General features: G+C 41.9%; 1 protein-coding gene across 2 annotated transcripts in view; it reads left to right on the top strand.

Moving 5' to 3' along the window:
* Positions 1–1,709: 1,709 nt before the first annotated feature.
* The window catches only part of LOC123758700 (uncharacterized), a 132,484-nt gene continuing 115,897 nt past the window's right edge, over positions 1,710–18,296 (top strand). For both annotated transcript variants that reach the window (XM_069334495.1, XM_069334494.1), the window contains exon 1: positions 1,710–2,267. The gene's annotated coding sequence lies outside the window, so the exon portion shown is untranslated. The remainder of the gene's footprint in view (positions 2,268–18,296) is intronic.

Here is an 18,296-nt window from a genome sequence, read left to right as displayed (position 1 = left end):
TTATAATCGAGACGCTGCCGACCTAACCAAGTCTAGTCTAACCAACCCAGGCAAGATAGAGAGGGCTGATTTGCCAAAGCCGGCCCTGGGGATTTGTTTGGTTTAAGTTTCACTACTTGTTTAATACGAGCCTCATATTTTAAGTCCATCCCCTTTTTCCCCCACTACAAACCCCCGACACTCCCCTCTCCCCACAACCTCCCTCCCTACACACGACCCTCCCCAGACCCCTTCCCCCTCGACTTTCATTCCATTTAAAAAAAATTCGCTCCCTCCACCCACTTCCCCTCTTTAAATTCTTTCCCTAAGGTTGGGTGGAGTCAAACCAAGCAGCACTGGAGGACTGCCATATCTAGAGATGAAGTAAAAAAGCACCTGATGGAGCTGGACCTGATTATGACTGGAAGCAGTTAAAATATCGCCTTGGACACTAAGAGAACGTTCAGAAGCCTTGTACTGGCCACTTACTGCGGTATATAACGTCACAGGAAAGCAGGGGTGACATGATTACTATATACAAAATTCTTAGGGGAATAGACAGAGTAGATAAGGATGGACTATTAAGTCGGGGGAGTACACGAATAAGGAGACAGATAGAAAGTTAACATACAATTGACTCACAGAATCATTAGAAAGAATTTGTTCAGTGTCAGATTAGTGAACAATGGAAATGCATTGAACACTGAAGTGGTGGAGCTCGACTACATACACAGATTTAAATGTACATATTACAGAGCCCAAGAGACTCTGGAGAAATATATACCAGACGACTAAGAGTTGAGAGGCGGGACCCAAGAGCCGCGGCTCATCCCCCCAGGTACGTCTGAACACGGCAGAAAACGAGAGCTTATCGACCTTGAGGTAATGACAACTTCCGGGGAAGTTAATGGCCTTTCACCCGTCGTGTACTGCCATGGCGGCCACTTCTCTCACAGTATTTTTGGACATTCCACACACACTGCTTCTTGTGTGTCCTTGTGGTCTTGTGGAAGACTGTAGGGAGGGAAGGTATCCAGGTCGCCTGTGGCCGACACCTCACCTCAACCCTCAAGCATTGTTTTTATACCACTCGTGGCTCCTGTCAGGAGGCATAGTCTCTCTCTCTCTCTCTCTCTCTCTCTCTCTCTCTCTCTCTCTCTCTCTCTCTTTTACTTTGATCCAATGAACGACTTTCTCATGTGGTTCTTGGACATCAGAGTCCTCACTTAACTAGCAACAAACCTCTGTTTAGATCCTGATGGATTAATATGTTCAAAAATATTCTTAGATTGAAAGAATGCTTCAATGACCTAACCTAAACTAGTCTGTCACAATATAACCTTACTTTATTAATTAAATGGATTCCCACGAAAAACTTCTCATAAATACTTGGACACGTATAAAACCTCTCCTTAAGTAACCTCGAGTGCTATATATTTGTAAGTAAGTGCAAAGAGCACGTGTACACAAAGAGCAAACAGCTCTTGTCCACACGGAACAAACATACTTATTTACAAAAAATAAGATTCGTTTGGATTCGTTTCTTGTTAGGTAAAACAGATGCATTTTTTTACGTTTTTGTTAGGCAGAACAAACATACACAAATTATGTCACTGAGATCGGGCTGGATGACACCCCCAATAAGCTTCGAGCGGGTCCATTTGAATCTTGAAAGAGGTTCTGAATCCTCTAACTCTACGAGTCGACTCATTACGACGTGTGATATGGCTGGTGAGGGTCGTGTTGTGATGTCTCCACAAACTTCTAAAGTCTACCTGAAAATAAGACAGTAGAGAACATGTGACGGGAGACAATGAGTTATTATAGACACTGGATGTTGTAATGTTGATAATGTGTTTATCCCTCGTGTATTTTAATGCGTCATAACTGGCGCTTTGATTATGCGTCTTCTCTAGTATGATTCTAACAGAACATTGTTGATTATCGCGGAATAAATGCATATAAACAGGACAGGAAACGCCGTTGTGGTTCTGCACGTGACTAATCTTGACTCTGAAGTGTTTAAAGAGTTTATAATTCACAGTCAAAAAGCCTTAACTGCTGTTCCAAAATTACAAACTTGTCAATAGCTACAGTTATCCGTATAGTGTTTCTAGTCCTTTGTCGAGTGTTGATCCTTAACTGTTTTGCAACACGGTTTATATTCCGATTGAAAATCATTTAAAGTTTGTGAATGGGAGAATATTGCAGACAATTTGGGGTCAGTTGCACTTGACAGTTTGACCTCACTAGAGGAGCTGCCTCAGCGCCCTCGTCTGCGGGACAAGGTAAGAGGAAGGGCGCCTCCATCCTCTAATGTCATATTTTACTGCGTTGTTTGTCTATATTATATTGTGGGGCACCCGGCCATGCCCGGGTGCCCTTCCCCCTTCCACTTACCCCTAACCTCTCTACCCTACAGAACCTCACCCCCCTAATCCTCCCCGCCCCTGCCCCCCCTTCCTCTACCCCCTCCTTTGATCCTCCCCCCCCCCACCATCCCCTCTAAGCATGGGAGTGATTGTTCTAATGACAGGGACTTGGAATCAATAAAAAATACAGCATTGAAATGTCGGCAAAAATGTATTTGCAAAATAACACTAGGTTTCTCTCAATAATTACACTCTACGACATAATAGTAAACCAAGCCTATATATATGTATATATATATATATATATATATATATATATATATATATATATTGTGACGGTAAAGCGTTGGTGTTCGGCTGTTTCAAAAGCTAGGGGCAGGGCCTCGTCACATAATCAAAAAAAAAGAGAAAAGTTGGTCCTTTCGTCTGTGGTAAGGTAATGGGAAGACACACAAAACACAAGTATATAAACAATGAAATTTTAATTACTCTAGAAAAACAAGACATGAATAAAGGCAATCTCATAAAAATATGCAAGACAAGTCAACAAACAAAATAACATGAATAATCACTGGCAAATGAAAAGTTACGCTAAGACAAGTAAGTTACAGTGAGAGCAAAATAAAATATGAGTGCTGGAATACTGGCTTCGAGCTGCCACCTCCCTTAGTACACGAAAGCCAAGGCTTAGTCTACCAGCGAGAGATGTCAACTGCATGGAGCACTGAGATATTCTGACGAGACTGGCGCACTGCAGCCCTGACGTCGACTTGTGGTGGTGGCGGAGGGCAGGGGCGACGAGACACCAGCCAGTCAGCAACAGGCAGGCAGAGGATGAGCAGTTAGCTGGTTACGGCGGTGGCCAGGTGTGCTGGGTACGATTTGCTCTCTGGGCAAAACGTTTGGCGATACTTGGTGAACGTATCTTGTATATAGTATCTTGTATTTTGACGTAATTATGTAGGGAAGAGCAGGCTCAATCTCTCTTGAAAGAGATTATCGTCACAATATATATATATATATATATATATATATATATATATATATATATATATATATATATGTGTCGTACCTAGTAGCCAGAACTCACTTTTCAGCCTACAATGCAAGGCCCGATTTGCCTAATAAGCCAAGTTTTCATGAATTAATATATTTTCTCTAATTTTTTTCTTATGAAATGATAAAGCAACCCATATCATTATGTAAGAGGTCAATTTTTTTTTATTAGAGTTAAAATTAACGTAGATATATGACCGAACCTAACCAACCCTACCTAACCTAACCTAACCTATCTTTATAGGTTAGGTTTGGTTAGGTAGCCGAAAAAGTTAGGTTAGGTTAGGTTAGGTAGGTTAGGTAGTCGAAAAGCAATTAATTCATGAAAACTTGGCTTATTAGGCAAATCGGGCCTTGCATAGTAGGCTCAGAAGTGAGTTCTGGCTACTAGGTACGACATATATATATATATATATATATATATATATATATATATATTATATATATATATTATATATATATATAATATACAGCGCCATCTGTTGCTCGAAGTAAGAACACATGCTATACTAAATATGTTACTATTCCATTTCAGTGTTTCTGATTGCGTTGATAAATTGAATTTTCATTGATTTTGATTTATTTCCATTTTGATTTAATTATTTTGTGTGACATTGCTTTGGAATTGAGCTGTGTTGTTTACCATACTTTCATTTCGTAAGTTTAAGTGTATGTGCCACACTTGTGACAGGTAAAAACACACTCTTTAAAAAAAAAAACCAGCGCCAACTGTTGCACGTTGCTTACCATAGCAGGTGTCCTTGGGAGATCGAGATGTTGGGTATAAACTCCCGAGTTTTGATCTCTTATAAGGATCAGTGCGGTCAAGCGGTCAGCGTACTAGTTGTGTACAGATGCGCGAACGTCTGTGCCTTCTGGGTTCGAGTCTCTTGCAGGGGTTGAGCCCTTTCTGTATATATATAATAGTATTAAAGATAGAAAAAACAGTTAAATAATTCCCTAACATTTCCTTACAGGTAAGTGGAAGTGTACAGCTCCTCGTGGGACAATAATCAACAAAACTCTGCAGGTATGTTCCAATTTCCTTCAGTTTCCGTGCGGTTGATTTCACATTTTTTGGTTAATTTAATAGTTTTTAGTTTTAATGGATTCTCTGGATAGCCGAAGATTGACTTACAGCCGATTGATTGATTGGCAGCGTTCACGATAAACTTTTTTTGAGGGGATAAGTATTTGTGTTTAAGAGTTATACACGCCCATATAATCATAGTCAATTGGCCCAAAGTATTTTTGGGAATTTCGGAAGACAGCCTATGTTGTGCTGTTTGAAATGTGGCGTCCGGTGGCAGGGCCGGGCCCTGGGGGTGGGGGGGGGGGAGTAAGTTTTCCATCGGCTCACCAATCGGAAACCAATTTCGATTTCAATGTTGAATTATTTGCCTCTGTTAATATTGTCTGTCATTTAGTGGAGCCAGCCGTAAAGACTTTTGTGTCATCCGATGAATAACGTAAAGTATCGTCATTCTTATGAAATTCTGTTGCTGTCGTAGCCTATTGAAGCTGGTCTGTCAGAATTAATGATTCTCATTTCATTGAGAGTTTTCATATATATTATTCTGTCAGTTATTCAGTAAATGTTTATATATAACCAATTTTGTTACTACTCTCTGATGAATCATAGACTTGAGCCGAGTTTACACATTACAATCATTAAGGATGTATTGTGGGAGTAGGTTATTGAATATGATGAGTTGCGTCTGAAGCGCTGCTGGGTTGTCTCTCTGGGCGAGTCTGCAACACCGGACAATAGACCAGTTCCGGAGACCAGGAGAAAACCCCACAGTGCCTGGCTGAGGTTAGTTATGAGAGAGAATGTCTGTCTCTTGTTCGAGGTTGGGGGGGGGGTCAGACGGTTTGAGATTGCCTCGTTAAACTTTTCAACTTGATTTGTAATGTTGTTGTGATTGTCATGGGGTGGCTGGGGTCAACACCCATATGCCCTTCTTTCAGTAGTTGTCTCAGCCAATGGTCTAGTCCTGTGAAGTCTGAAATGTGTCGTTTTGATTGTTTATAGTTTGTTTTTCTCAACTTATTTCTCAGCTGTTACTGACATTGAATCAACGTCAGTAACGTTGGGTATTGATTCAATATTGATTAAAGAGTTTTCAACGTTGATAAAGTTGTTTCAACATGAGCAAGTTTTAGCGGACTGGGAGAGAGGAGGAGTGTTGTGGGAATGTCCATTGTAATCCACTGCTCTCGGGAATCCAACGGTGAGATGGGGTCCACTGTGCCTGCACGTAGTGGGGTCCACAGTGCACGTAGTGGGGTCCCCTTGAGAGTGATGTTAGGGGGGGGGGTTACGTGACCCCCCACTTATGTTTAAGATGGTCAATATTACTGATGTACTTGACACGAGAACATGGAGTTTTTTTTAGGCATAGGTGAAGGAAAGTTTGGTAGTGGGAAATACAGTGAGAGTTATGAAAGCAGGCGGACTGTCCGCCTTGCTGAGATATATGTGACACGTATGACACAAGCTGACAGCCTTGCTGACACAATCCTACCTCTACTCCCCCCCAATCGATCCTACCACCACCACCACCACCACCACCACCGTCACGGCCAAGCAGGCTCATTTTGACGGTCTCCGCTATCATGATTACCAGTTAGGTTACATCCACCACCACCACCACTACACCTCCATCACCACCATTACCACTATCACAATGACTTCCGCTACCACTACACTCTGCTCTGGATCGTTTCCACTAGCCACCACATTTGCCACAATTCCTCTCCTGTTTCTCATCCAGCCCTGCGCAGCCCCTCCCCGAGCAGCCCCTCCCCCAGCAGACCTGCACAGCCCCTCCCCCAGCAGACCTGCGCATCCCCCCCCCCCCAGCAGCCCTGCGCAGCCCCACCCCCAGCAGACCTGCGCCCCTCTCCATAATAATAACCAAACTCATATTTCTCAATCGTCGTTGTTGACGCGGACACCAGACCTGGTGGCGCTGGTAATGCGAGCCTCACAGGTTTACATTCCTCGGCCACCAGGGTGTCAACCCAACTCCACCACCACCCTCGGCCACCAGGGTGTCAACCCAACTCCACCACCACCCTCGGCCACCAGGGTGTCAACCGTACTCCACCACCACCCTCGGCCACCAGGGTGTCAACCGTACTCCACCACCACCCTCGGCCACCAGGGTGTCAACCCAACTCCACCACCACCCTCGGCCACCAGGGTGTCAACCCAACTCCACCACCACCCTCGGCCACCAGGGTGTCAACTCCACAATCTCACACACTTGTCTCATCCACAGAAGCACCGTCAAAGAGACGCATGGGGGCATTACGTCAGTCCCCCCCCCCATGTTGTCTCTGGCTCCCTCCTTCCCTCACCTTCCCTTCATTCTTTTCCTCCTTCCCTGTCTTGAGCTCTCACTCTTCAGTGTTCTAGAGCAAGAACGTGCCTTTTTGTGAACACAGTTATAATAATGCAATTATTTGAGTAAGTTACAACAATGGACATATATATATATATATATATATATATATATATATATATATATATATATATATATATATATATATTATTTATTTGTGAGAGACGCGCTTAAGTTACGAAGAAATGGAGACGGGATGAACAATGTGACAATGTCAGATCACCAAAGAAGGAATAAGACGGGAAATTCCTTAAATACTTATATTTTTAATAATACACCCTTCTGAAGTTGTATTATTAAATACGAAAATACTTAAGGAATTTCCTGTCTTGATCCTTGCTTCGTGGTCTAACATTGTTCATCACGTGTTCATTTCTTCGTGATTTACACACACACACACACACACACACACACACACACACACACACACAGATTCACTACAAATGACAAGGAAGTGTGCGAGGAACTCAATAATAAATTCCACGAGGTCTTCACATAAGAGCAAGGAGAAGCTCCAAAAATAAGAGAAGGAATAGTTAACCAGGCACCACTAGAGGAGTTTGGGAATACTAGTAGGGATGTAAGGAAGCTTTTGCTAGAGTTGGATGTGACAAAAGGCTATAGGCTCGGATGGAATCTCCCCATGTATATTAAAGGAACAGAAGCACTGTGCCTGCCACTCTCCATGGTGTATAACAAATCACTGGTGATAGGTGAACTGCTAGAAATTTGGAAAATGGCAAATGTAGTCCCGATATACAAAAAGTGGGGGGGGGGGAGAAAAGAGGCACTGAACTACAGGCCAGTGTCCCTAACTTGCATATCATGCAAGTTGATGGAGAAGATTGTGCGAAAAAGCTAGTGGAACATCTCGAGCGACAGAGCTTTGTGACTCAACACCAACATGGGTTCATTGATAGCAAGTCATTTCTCACAGGATTAACTGAATTCTATGATCAGGCATGAAAGAGAGGGGTGGGCAGACTGCATATTTTGGATTGCCAGAAAGTCTTCGACACAGTGCCACTGTTATAAATTTACGAGCTGTTATGGGGGATCTTGAGTATTATGGAGAAGGGCCAGCAGTTAGAATCAAGATGTATCAGAGTGGCACAAATAGGCCCGGCCCCCAAGGAACATAGGTTCCAGTTTATGCTTAAAGGTTTTAGTACAGATCTGTCGTCTGGGATACAATCATCTACGCCACTACAACAGGAGTAATGGATACACCTCAAAAACTAACTTATTTATTAAACCCCCTTAACAACCCTCATATACATTAAATAACAATAACTACTTTGCCACACTATCTTACTTTAAAAGCCTTGGTCCACTTAGGCAGGATACAAGGTTTTACAATTAGGACAAGCTAGAGTAAAGTCTACTAGTGAAGAACTTGAAAGCTTGAGGCAGCTTAGGGTAGTGAGCCCATGTGGTACCCTAACACAACACAACACTTGGGGATACCCAAAACACTGGCGTATACTACACAAGTCATACAAGCCTATAGCAGTTAGCACGGTTACACATAAAGGTACTTAACATTGTAGTTACAGGAACTTAAGGTAAGAGAGAAGGAGGAGAATCAAGGCAGATTTTCTTTTCCGATTCCTATACTATCTAGCTTATTATTGGTCATTAATATTTGGATTAAGGAATGACGGTTAGCACACGAGACCGACAAAAAACGACTGAACAATATTCTCATCTTTTTATTTAATTTGCCAACATTTCCTCTGATACAGCTGTCATTAGGTTCCTACTATTTATTGTAAGTGCCCTTTGACAGGTGTAATTGAAGAGGAAGAAGAATTAACACTAGTTACCTGGTACACCAGTACAGGTGTTGATGCCGGCCTCAACCACCAGGATTATTTGGTGTCATCATCCTTGTTCATGACTGGTGGATCAGGCCCACTAAATGTAGATAATGCCTCCCCTTTTTTGTTAATAATATATGTAGTCTAATATTGTAGTGAATGTCTACTAACCAATAATTTATATTGATTACTACGTAAATAAACCATAAACCCCCATAATGTGTAAGGAAAGCGATTTGTGAGAATTTTATATCATACAGTCCACTTTAAACATCAAATAGTTTGCTAGCAACAAATTTCCTCCAAATAAATATAACTAAGCAAGCAATTGTTAACTTAATTTATATATTCAAGTATATATGCAGATGTATTTGTATTCAATTTATATGATGAGGTACAGTCAGCCTGACTGAATCTTTTCCCACACCATGGACACTCATGAGGTTTGGTGCTTAAAGATTCAACTGCTGCACTACAATATTAATAAACTTACTGAAATATGAGGCGTTGCCTCACTTTATAACTGACAGACAGACTTATTTAATATATTAAAGTCATACAAGCATACAATTGGCCAATTAATACACTACTGTGATAACCTTCAATATACTTCTCTGAAAGCCGAAGTGCCTGTCTGACAGTGTGCCAGACTTGAGACCTCTCTTGTCGCGAGTTTAGGCACGATATTTTATATCACAGCTTTGCTGTAGATTGTTCTTGTAGCGTTGCTACGTGATTTTTCTTTAACTGCGTTGCAGAAGGATGATAGTTGATGGTGAAGGTGGAGACAAGTTACTGTGTGCTCCACTCTACACTTATATAGATATAAATGTTCTAGGAATTTTCCTTGTAGATATTGTCCAGGTACTCACCCAGTTCTAGAAAGTAATCACTGGTGATAAAGATAATTCGATAAGGTATCCTGAGCTAAGTAATGTTCGCTAAGGTACCCTCGCACTTGTTCACTGTGTTGTCAACAAACGCTAGTCCCACGGGGTGTGGTGGGCGCTTCTTGTTCCCGTTCCCGTGATGCCCCTCCCTCTCCCTTGAGAGGGGGTAGCTTTCACTGAATATTGATTGATTATTTTTACAGTCTAGACATATGATTGAGATAAGATGTGATTATAATATAATTAGATATAAAGATTATAAGTAGTACTTGATAGTACCACAGATTCTTATTAAGGATTCAATTTATAATCCCTACCGGGAATCGAATCAGGTTCCAAAAGTTTTTTAATTAAGAAATCCTTCTAGAAGCTTCTGGATCCTTGAGAGATCATGCACAAAATCACGTAGGCACCTATAGGGCCCTATGGTGTACGTGATCATAGTGGCATTGTCATCTAGGATCAAGATGTATAATGAATCTATAATGATTTTGATATGATTTAGATATGATATAGAAATAATACATTTCTTAGATGATATTAGATATGGTGGGTAAAATTTCCCACAGCTTCTGCAATGTCTAGATATCTTTTTGTCAGGCTTGAAACAGGCAAGGTGCATGCAATGTTCTTTGGGTCTTTGTAGGACAGGTTGGTTTATGAATGAAAAACGGTTTACACACGACTCACAACTGATGACATCCGAACACTTCCGGAACAAGTGCTTCACTGACGAATTTTGTTCGAACCACAACACTATAAATGCTTCACCCACGTACTACAAATACAAATAATCGCTAACAGACCCTAAACACCTAACCTAACCAGTACCTAAATATGCACAATATACTAATATATAATAATATTCATTTATATTTAAGAAACGTTCTGTTTTGAATGAACAGCATATTAAAATTGATGAATGTGTCTTTGGGGTCGACCACTGGATGGAATGGACGTGGTCTGAGGGCTGGTTGACTTCTCTATCACTTGGTAATATTCTCGCTCCTGCTGGAGAATATTACCTGGTCCCGTGATTGGTGCAGAAATGTTGTCTTAGTGATTGATTGATGAAGATTAAGCCACCCAAATTAAAATCTATTATGCCCATCAGTTCCCTCAGCATTATATAGATGTTTATGCTGTGTCCCAAAAGTCTGGCCCCAGCATAGGCAAAGTATTAAAGGAAACCACTAGGACTTTTAAATATAATTTATTAATTACCAGTTTATAAGTTACAATACTTGTTCAAAATGACACACATTTACTTCAATACATTTTTGAACGCGTTCAAAGTAAGACGTTACAACATTTCTAAACATGGAAGTGTTTGGTTTAATGCATTTAAATTCTCTTGTTTTGTTATCCTTCAGCGCTCGAATTATTCTTGGACGGTTATTATAAACTCCAGATATAAGGTGCGCCCACAGGAAGTAATACACAGAAAAACAAATTCATAAATCTATTGTAAACGAAAATATTAAAGTATGAAATACACACAGGTGTTCTATGGAGCCCGATATTTGGGACTACCTATATTTTAAAGATATGAGGAAATAAATTAATACAAAATTGGATAAGTGTAGAGTTTAGATGTCGAACCTAATGCTCAGGTTCGGCATCAGAAAAAATGCCGAACTTGGGTATATTTGCATTCAATTCGGTTGGCCCTGAAAGGGTAGTTTTTAATTTTACAAATAATTTATTTTTTTATCCAATTGAGAAGAAATTTCTCTCTTTGAGACTAGAATTTTTGTGTAAAAAAAACTATATTGTAAACCATTTTTGGGGTTTTGAGCGTTATGTCATACACTAAAAACTTGTACTATGAGAACTGGTACAAATTGTAATAGTATAAATATTGTTAGGATTGTTTATTGTCTAGCACACGAGGTATTTAGCAAAGATTCCTCCGTTTGATAAAAGAAAATTAAAATGTATTAAAGGTTTGAAGTATGATAGTAGTGTTTGTATTACAAGGCCGGATAAAGTTAGGAGCGTAGTGATTTTAGATAATCTAACCTTTTTCACATAATCTAACTTATGTGAATAGGTTAGAATATATGAGGAATTGTTAGACGACCTCTCTAAATTTATGAAAAAAAATGTTGACTTCTTTTCATATATATTAAAATGTGAAGATAAACTTAATAGAATTGTAAGAAGACTCAAAGATTTTTTTTATTCAACACAAAATTTTGTAACCGGCTCTAAGCCAGGAATTATATATGGATTACCGAAGATTCATAAAACAGGTATACATATTCGTCCTATTTTGCAAGAGATTGGTACTTTTAATTATAAATTGGCAAAGTTCTAGTTCTATTATTGAAACCACTAACTAACCACTGACTCGGTCGTTAGGTTTAATAATAAATATTAGAAACCAATTAATGGAGTAGCAATGGTTTCTAAATTATATCACGCAATTGCTAATGTTTTTGTGCGCTTTCACGAGAGAAAATGGCTGGAGAAATGTCCCCCTTCCATCACTACCACTCCCCCTTCCATCACTACCACTCCCCCTTCCATCACTACCACTCCCCCTTCCATCACTACCACTCCCCCTTCCACCGTGCTCTTGTCTCTCTAACACCGATCTCTCGGTATGACGTCAACTCCTGCTTTTGTAAGCTACTCACGATTTGTCAGGATTTCCTAATTACTCTTAACTAGCTAAGGTATCCGGCGTGGCGCTGGTGACGAGTTGAAGCCACATCTTCACTACACACACTCGTCTTCCTGGCCGTCGGCAGTGTCCCAGAACCCGGACATCGTGAGTTATGAGGGGCACATCAGCCCTGTGTCCCACGGGGCTCCCCATGAACACTCGTGCTCTGAAAACGGTTTTCTGTCATAAACACAGAGGATGGTGGTCGTGTCATGGGAGACTATTACAAAAGCTTATTGTGTAGTTACATGCATTGGTGTGTTGAATTCCGTTCTGCGGAGTCTGTAGCACAGTAGACAAAGATTTATTTTTATCAATAAATTGCGACTGCCACCTCGAACCGGTAATCTGGTTGCGTGCCTCTAACCATTGTGTCTGCCTGTATGCCCTAGCCTAGCCCTTCTTGCAGCGGTTGAGTTTCAGCTCTTGGGTCAAGCGTTTCAGCATTCAATCGTCTTGTGAGCTTTCAAGGTTTAACCAAATTGTATTTAGATCTTGTTATGCCTACATTTTCCAACCCATCATTTAATAAAATAATTCCCATAACGTCAATACGGCACATGCTCAAAATGTTTACTTTTGCACGCCATGCAATGCACAGTTTGGCCTCTCGCAGTTAAAAATGCTCTTAAGAGATATAGGGGAGACATGATCACCATATATAACATACTCATGAGAACTGACAGAGCAAGAATGGACAGTTTAGACTTGATATACGAACTTGAGAACAAAGGTGGAAACTAAGAACATAAACGAGCCACAGGAACACCACAGAGAACGTCTTCAGTGACAGAGAAGTAATATATTTATATATATTTAAGAGGGAATCAAGAAGGGGAGGAGCTGTTCACTTGAGACAGTTGGTCAAGTCCCAGCTGTGTCTGGGTACAAGTGACAGGATGAACAACACAGCGGGTTTTCTTCCTATTGGGGAGTGTTGTACATGCTGCTATGGCGGTGTGGACACTCACAGGATGAGTGGCGCTGCCCAATACTGTCACCATGGCTGTGTGTCCACTCACAGGATGAGTGGCGCTGCCCAATACTGTCACTATGGCAGTGTGGACACTCACAGGATGAGTGACGCTGCCCAATACTGTCACTATGGCGGTGTGTCCACTCACAGGATGAGTGGCGCTGCCCAATACTGTCACCATGGCGGTGTGTCCACTCACAGGATGAGTGGCGCTGCCCAATACTGTCACCATGGCTGTGTGTCCACTCACAGGATGAGTGACGCTGCCCAATACTGTCACCATGGCTGTGTGTCCACTCACAGGATGAGTGGCGCTGCCCAATACTGTCACTATGGCAGTGTGGACACTCACAGGATGAGTGACGCTGCCCAATACTGTCACCATGGCGGTGTGTCCACTCACAGGATGAGTGGCGCTGCCCAATACTGTCACCATGGCTGTGTGTCCACTCACAGGATGAGTGACGCTGCCCAATAAACTCGCTCCTCGGGGCAAAATTAAAGAAAAAGGGGGAGTGGCCGCAGCTTCCATATTCAGATTGACAATGTCAACTGGTGCTTCAGGAGGAGACGGTGAGTGCTGAACCAGAATGAATACTCAGCACTTGGAAGGGATGAGAGCTGGGGTATGAGGGTAGGATAATAGCTGGGATCATTGGCCTTAACCATTGTTTGCAACAGTCCAATCATTGTCTTTAAACAGTGTCTGCAACAGTGTGGTCATTGGCTTTATCCAATGTCTGCAACAATATGATGACAAACGTTGACACACATGTAAGGATGTTTGCATGGAAAAACGTTGCTAGGACTTTGTTTCCTTATGCAATATTTTTAATTATTTATGGATTTCCTAATATACATTCTCTCTATATATAATAATATATTTATTACCTCACAAGCTGGTCCGACACACACACACACACACACACACACACACACACACACACACACACACACACACACACACACACACACACACACACACACACACACACACGCACACACTCACAACTTGGTTTGCTAGTTCAACACAACACAAGACCCGTTCAGCAGTTCAAAACGCACCCAAGTGACCCAGAAACCAGTTGAGAGCGGCGAGGACTGGCGAGCACTGCCCTAACCAGTACCCCGGGCCTCATCAACACGCTGGCAGTGCTCAAGCGGGCAACACGTCATGCGTTTACAAATCGCATTGTTCCTTAAGGGCAGCTTATCAATTCAAGATTTATGGCTTTAAAGCTGCTTATGAAACAGCTTCGCTGTATTCGTCTCGTTCTGGCTGGTAGATGTGTTCTGAGAGTAGATGAGTAGATTTTTTATCGCTATCATATTTAGGTACATTTGTATTTCGGTAGCTGCCTTAGACTATGTGAAGGGGAGTACAGTGTGTGTCAAGAACTAGCTGCCCTAGACTATGTGAAGGGAAGTACAGTGTCAAGAACTAGCTGCCTTAGACTATGTGAAGGGAAGTACAGTGTCAAGAACTAGCTGCCTTAGACTATGTGAAGGGCAGTACAGTGTGTGTCAAGAACTAGCTGCCCTAGACTATATGAAGGGGAGTACAGTGTGTGTCAAGAACTAGCTGCCCTAGACTATATGAAGGGAGTACAGGGTGTGTCAAGAACTAGCTGCCCTAGACTATATGAAGGAGAGTACAGTATGTGTCAAGAACTAGCTGCCCTAGACTATGTGAAGGGAGTACAGGGTGTGTGTCAAGAACTAGCTGCATAATGCTGACAAATGCCCATCACACAGGATGGTTAGTCATACAGGGCCACGTGATCAGTAGTGCTGCTGGCAGACTCTGGGTGCATCACGAGGATATCCTCAAGGAGAGAGTCACGTCTTGACATTGATTGCCAAAGGATTTTTAATTACCTTTGGTTTTGGTAAGAAGTGGCTGAGTAACTCTTACCGAGTAACACTTGCAGCACATCCTCCTGAAATGATATTACTTTTAGTTACTCTTGGGTCCTAAGTGCCAGTGTGTGGTCTGCGCCAGAGGAGGCCTGGTCGACGACCGGGCCGCGGGGACGCTAAGCCCCGGAATCACCTGAAGGTGAGGTGGTAATGGACCGCCAGTAAACCCATCATTCAACGTTTAATTAGACAGAGTCTGGAAAAATTCTTTGTACAAACCAAACTTTAATATTCCTAGGCCTATTATAGGGCAAATATGGACTATATTATGCCTAAGATAGCGTGCATTAGGCCAAGACTTGTTGGAAAAGATTAGGTTAGATTAAGTTAGGTGTTACATCTATTTTTGCTTTTAAAACAGTTTCTAGTTTGTCCAAGTTCATTAATACAAAGCTCAATTTTCTGGTGGTTCATGAATACTTATTGGTAGCAATTTCGACCAAATAGTTACTTTAAGTACTATCATTTTCGGTGGACTCAAGCTTTGTTATCTTCTGAGTTTTTTGGAAGTTTGCCGTAGCAAAGCATGTCGTACATATTATAATAATATATTCAGTGAGAAAATTCGCCCAAAGAATGTGTTATGTTTACCATATTTTGGGGGTTTGAAAATATGGACAAGGCCTTGAAACTTTTTGATATACATGTATTGTTTAGTTACGAAAATACTGTTGGTAAACTATTAGTTAGAAACAGCCCTCGTAGTGATAATTGTGTCATTTATAAAATACCTTGTAGAGACTGTAATAGGTTTTATGTTGAACATAAGAATAAAGAATAAAGGTAACTGCAGAAGGCCTATTGGCCCATACGAGGCAGCTCCTGTCTATAACCACCCAATCCCACTCATATACATGTCCAACCCACGCTTGAAACAATCGAGGAATCCGATCAACCCTTATCTAATTCATCAGTGCACCATCAGCCTGTGGTAGGGAAAAAACTTCAATCCTCACCCAAGTCATCATCACAACTAACACCGTTAATCATCACCTAACATTTAAAATAAAATTTTCATTCGTACACCTTTCTACATCAATGACATAATTACCGCCCATTAGAGAGGCCTCTGAAGCCAGGCGAAGTTTTGCTCCACACGTTGCATCAGGAATCTTTAATTACAGCTTTAGCTGATAGCTCGATACTCAGCATACCAGCCTCACTATAACGCGAATATCCTATAATTAATCATTCTTTAGACACTGTTATAATCTCCATAATATAATTTTGATTTACCAATTATATTTTCATCATAAATCATCAATTTTATATTAGGAAGACAATTTATAATTCTTTAATCAATTTGCACTTTGGCAAGCACGACAGACGACGTGATGCCTTCTCGCTATTGGCGGAGGGCATCACATCACTCTTCAATCATTGGTGGAGGGCATGAAGTGTCCGTTCGTTACTGGTGGAGGCAGATCCCGACCAGCCAATCACCAGCAGGCTTTGGGAGAGGTTTCATCCACGGCTCGTCAGGATCACTTCCTGGTAACTAACCGACACTGACAGAAACGCCTGAGAATCTTCTAGTTTGTATAGAAAATATTTACCATATAATAAACAGTTGAGAAGAGCATAAGATATAGACGTAACACATGAAGAGAGAGGAATACCAGGAGAGAGAGACGTGGTATACCAGCAGAAAGAATGGTATACCAACAGAGAGAGAGAAGAGATATTACCTTTGTGAGATAACGTTATCTCCGAAGAGACAACGAGGCCTCTGTGACAATAAAACGGAGATCTCTAAGAGACCACATCGAGACCAATTCCATTCCGGGCTCACCATAGACCGTGCTGCTTGGAGCTTTTGTTCCCAGTAGCTAAAAAAAAATCATGGCAAACCGAATATTTTTTAAACGAAACCAAGCTGAATTGAACTTCAGCATGACTATGTAAACTGTATTTTATACAGTTCTTCACTGAAATGTAGAATAATGTTTACATATGCAAGACACGAGGCCGAAGACATCATCAAGAGAAGCCTCGAACCTCGGCCCAGTGGGGCGCCCGGCCGCGCGGACATGACCATCATTAGAGTCCAGCTGATGGGGTCACAACAGCGCCCCTTGTAGGACGGTGAGAGCGTGAGACTGCGTCTATATTGATGGCTGACGTCGGTCTTTGTATCCCCTGATGGTTGACGTCGGTCATTGTATCCCCTGATGGTTGACGTCGGTCATTGTATTCAGGATGGTCGACAGGTCTCTACGACACACAACATGCAGGTGACAGGGCGGTGACAGGTGCGTCAAGGTGACTCTCAAAAAACCAGTCGACGCAACACTGGGAAAGAGAGAGAGAGATCCTTTCCAAGCTCATCCATGATATTTTAAGCTGAGCCTAAACCAAAGTGCAGTCAAGAGGTCTGCCAGCTTGTGGAGACATTTGCCATAATCAATGCGTTGCCAGACACGTGCCATAGCTCTCCGTGACTGGAGTTGGCCTCAGTGGCCACTTGACGTAGTCGGGGCAACTTGAGTAGTTCGCAGTGGCACTGTGCAGAGACGAGGATAGGAATGATGTAAGTTGAAACAGAGCAACATTAGAGGAGATATGACAGTCCAACTTTTTAGCCATTTCCATTGCAAGAAATGATTTGGCTAGTGACACGCAGATGGACGCATGCACACGCATACGTGTGCATATTAGGAAGTGATGTGGTGGAGGCTGACTCCATACACAGTTTCAAGTGTAGATATGACAGAGCCCGATAGGCTCAGGAATCTGTACACCTGTTGATTGACGGTTGAGAGGCGGGACCAAAGAGCCAGAGCTCAACCCCCGCAAAAACAACTAGGTGAGTACAACTAGGTGAGTACAACTAGGTGAGTACACACACACACGAATAGGGTAGGGAAACTATTGAAACAGAAGTGAATCTTACTTTCCCTCCATCAAACTGGTAATGGTTGTCTTCGTTCCAGTAGAGATAATCTCTTGTTATCCCCATCTGGTTCTATGCTTTCTTCATGCTGGAAGTATAATTGTAATACGAATTAGCAGTCACGTTATCCAGTCGTCTTGAAATCTTAAGCCCATCTGGTCAAGTCATTATCCTTGCTTATATGGCTGCGAGCTATGGAATCCAAGTAATTTTCAAAATAAGGCACCAAGCCGGGATGGCTATGTGGAACCCAAGCTGGGAAGGCTATGTGGAACCCAAGCTATCGTTTAGTTCTTGGGCCTGTGTCTG

This window comes from Procambarus clarkii, chromosome 31, assembly GCF_040958095.1.
Source record: "Procambarus clarkii isolate CNS0578487 chromosome 31, FALCON_Pclarkii_2.0, whole genome shotgun sequence".
Lineage (NCBI taxonomy): Eukaryota > Metazoa > Arthropoda > Malacostraca > Decapoda > Cambaridae > Procambarus > Procambarus clarkii.
The sequence above is the reverse complement of the archived record's forward strand: the minus strand, read 5'-3'. Positions and strand labels throughout refer to the sequence as shown.